The sequence below is a fragment of the Ictidomys tridecemlineatus genome, unplaced genomic scaffold, assembly GCF_052094955.1.
Source record: "Ictidomys tridecemlineatus isolate mIctTri1 unplaced genomic scaffold, mIctTri1.hap1 Scaffold_1885, whole genome shotgun sequence".
In the NCBI taxonomy this organism is placed as follows: domain Eukaryota; kingdom Metazoa; phylum Chordata; class Mammalia; order Rodentia; family Sciuridae; genus Ictidomys; species Ictidomys tridecemlineatus.
In genome coordinates this window covers 7,459-11,269 of record NW_027521621.1, presented here as the reverse complement: position 1 = coordinate 11,269, position 3,811 = coordinate 7,459, and the positions used below count along the sequence as shown (strand labels likewise).

Genomic DNA, 3,811 nt, shown 5'->3' with positions numbered 1-3,811 from the left:
GGTGCAGTCCCCTGTTTTAGACTTCCATGTGCACATAACATGATCTGCGTAAAGAAATTTCACATTTCCTCCCTTCCCAAACCTCTCCGCCCTCTCATTCTCCTTCTACTCCACTTATCTTCCCTGTATACTTAAGATATCCAGTCCAACCCCACTTCATCAACTTCTTTCTTCTATTTTGCTCTGGCCCTGATAATTTCAGCATTGTACAGGAATAGTTAACTTCTGCCTTTCCGAACACAGAGATCAAGATTGATGTAAAATGAGAAAAACTCTACATTGGAAAACACTGAAGGAAACACTGACTGCTTCTGCAGATGATGACTCTACTTTGTAAATTTTTTTCTTAACATTTGCAATGAAAATGAACTTCTCCAAAAATCTTATGTTTCCATAAAAGGACAACAGGAGACAGAGATTACTGAGACAGTGAGAAGTGACTTCACACCATGATGAGGTCGAATGAATTTCTGTTGGCTTCTAGCAATTCTCTGGTTAATCCCACCCACCATCACCCCTGCAAATGTGTGCGGCTTCATGGGCCTCATTCCCTGAGACAAGTCCCACAGGTTATCAGTCTCCAGGCTGCTTTTCATTTGATATTATCTTTCATGTTGCTGCAGATTAACAAGCCTGTTTGGGGTGCTCTCAGTTTATTCTGATAATGGTCTCTTTTTTCTCTTGTTTGTAGCTATGACAACATTGGAAATGAGCAATCAATCATTTGTCACTGAATTCATCTTCTTTGGCATTTTCCAACCAATCCAACCTACAGGGCTGGTTCTTTCTGCTCTTTCTGGTCATTTACCTGACCACTCTCCTGGGGAACATGCTCATAATAGTGGCCACCAGGGTCAGTCCTGCTCTCCACACTCCAATGTACTTTTTCCTTAGCAATTTGAGCTTCTTGGACATCTGCTACACATCCACCACCCTTCCAGTACTGCTGGTGAACTTCTTCTGGGAAAAGAAGGCCATTTCTTATGAGTGCTGCCTTTCCCACATCTTCTTTTTGGTGACATGTGCTGGCACAGAAAGCATCTTACTGGCTCTGTGGCCATATGACTGCTGTGTGGCCACCTGCCATCCTACTAAGTACCCAGTCATCATGAGTGTGAAGGTGTGTGTTAGCCTGGTGACTTGGTCCTGGCTGTGTGGGCTGGTGAATTTGGTCACACAAATGGTGCTGGCCATCATATTCACTCTGTGTGGGCCCCACCAGATCAGCCACTTTCTCTGTGACACCCCATTGCTCCTGAATCTCTCCTGCTAAGACATCTCTGTAAACGAGTCTGTACTTCACGTTGTCAGTGCCTCCATGGGCCTGAGCCCCTGCCTCATCACTGCAGGCTCCTACGCACTCATTATGGCGGCCATTTTGGAGATTTCCTCTGCCCAGGGTAGAAGGAAGGCCTTCTCCACCTGTGTGTCCCCCCTCACTGTCGTGGTGGTCTTTTATGGAACAGCCAACTTCCACTATGACAAGCCCAGAAAAGGCTGGACACGGACACCCTGGTCTCTGTGCTCTTCTGTTTGGTGACCCTTATGTTGAAGCCCATCATTCACAGCCTGAGAGGCAACGAGGTCCAGAGTGCCCTGAGGAAGCTTGCTGGGAGAGAGACTGTATAGTGAGATTAGAACTAGATGATGGTTTCATTCTAGGAAATGTCTTAGTTGTAGAAATATGTGAACTTTTCAGCAGCAATTAAAAGAGCGCTCTCTCCATACACAGTGTCTCATGACCACTGTGGTGCCCCTCCAACCAGGGGAAGCAAACTGTACTAAGTATGTGACACATTGTGACCTCACCTGGGTTCTCCAATCCACAGGTATTTCAGAATATTTTTATTACTTTTCTCTCCAAAAAAAGCTTATACCCAAAGAAGTCAATCTCCTTTTCCCCAATATTGCATCTCTAGCCAACACTAGTGAATGTGAAGTGCTATGTGCAATGTGACTTTGACTTGCATTTTTCTAATGGATCTTGATTCTAAGTTTTAAATAAACACCATTTCTGTGTTTCTCCTTCACATGTGGAAAGACCCATGTATACACTTGAGTTTCCGTGGATATTTTTACAGAAGTAATACCATATACGCCTTTTGTATCTGACTCCTTTCATTTAGGATGTTGCAATTTTCAGTTATATTGTAGATTGTATAAGTATTTTAGTTTATTCCTCCTTATTGTGACTGATTTCCATCTTATGAAAATGCCACATATCTTTGTTCATTTGCCACTGTCTAGTAATTTTTACTTTGTGTCTGTGTGGGTGTCGTACTGCAGATTGAACCTCGAGCCTTCTGCACACTAAACAATGTTCTACAAGTAAGCCAAAGCCCAACCCTTTAAAAAATTTTGTTTTGAGACAGAGTCCTGTAAATTTGCCAAGGTTGTCCTTGAATTTGTAATCCTCCTGCCTCAGCTTCTTGAGTAGCTAGATTAAAGACATGCCTGGTCATTTTCACTTTTTGACTAATATGAATAATATTCGTATATATAATATAAACATTATATATAATATGAAAATTATATGAACATTCATGTACAAATCATTGGTGGACAACTTTTTTATTTATCTTGAGTTTGTAAGTAGGAGTGGAAGAGGTGGATCGTTAACTCCATATTTAACTTTCTGAAGAAGTTCTAGATCATTTTCAGACCAGTGGAACCAGCTTACCTTATTATTAAGAGTGGTGAATAAAGCTTCTGATTTCCTCACTCCCTTAACAACACATCATTTCCATTCCTTTTATTGTTACGACCCTGGAATGTGTGAAGTGCTTCATCAAATGTGCTTTATCTTTGCCTTTCCCTGATGGCTAATCATTCTAAGATCTTTTAGGAGTATTGTTAATGTGTCTTTCCTAAGCATGAGGAAAACCCCATTGTATTATGGGAAATTTTAAGTTTTAGAGACTTACCTCTTTATCTAATACTTTTATTTTTATTTTTGTGCAGTAAAATACTACAAGATTTCAAGCTTGTTGTCTTTTCTCCATCTGTGCCCGAAAGAGCTGTTTGATGACTCTTTTTTTTCCCCTACTTTTAAACTCCATAGCAAACAATTTCTTCACCAGGTCATGAGTATCAGCAGGATCATAAAATTAAGGGCCACGAAGTCATACAGGGTTTGGTAAGGGATCAGCCCTTAGCAGGAGTGGATCAGCTGAAGATAGTGGGGATGGTTTTAATATTGTGGTTTCTGATATCTGCCCATCTGGCAAAGTATGTAACATGAAGAAAAAACTTCATATGCCGTGTGAAATCCATCACAATAAGTGCACACCCACCCTGAGCTCTTCACTCCCTAGCGGAAAGGGAAGGCTGTCTTGAGGTTTCAGCCACCCACAACTTCTTAGCAGAAATCTCACTCTGAAGTTCGCTCACCCACATCCCAGAAGATAGAGGACGCTGATCTACTCGCTGCATGCTGGGAACAGGTGATTGCCAAGACATTAATGAATCCAACAGCGAATTAACTGCTCTCCTTTGTTGCAGTTGAACTCAAGCCGTTGCCCTTGAGTTGTGTTTGCACACTGAGGAATCCCAGGGCAGCTGCATAGGAAAGGGTCGATGCATAATTTCAACAGGTCAGCCCCAGACCTCCATAAATGTCCATCACAAGAAAATGAACTGTGAGAGATCAGAAAATTTTGACACTTTTATGAGGCCACAGATATGCGACAGGCAACTTTCAGAATAACAGGTCCATTTTGTGGTGAATGGAGACCAACAGCCAGTTTTAGCAAGAGCTTTCTTTGCAGCCCAGGTGCTAGTATGGAGAGCAGCAAGGGCCACACCAAAACCA

The 3,811-nt window shown here is 42.1% G+C and overlaps 1 pseudogene; it reads left to right on the top strand.

The window, feature by feature from the left end:
* The first annotated feature begins 693 nt into the window (after positions 1-693).
* Positions 694-1,629, top strand: LOC144372918 (olfactory receptor 5V1-like; annotated as a pseudogene).
* Positions 1,630-3,811: the final 2,182 nt, after the last annotated feature.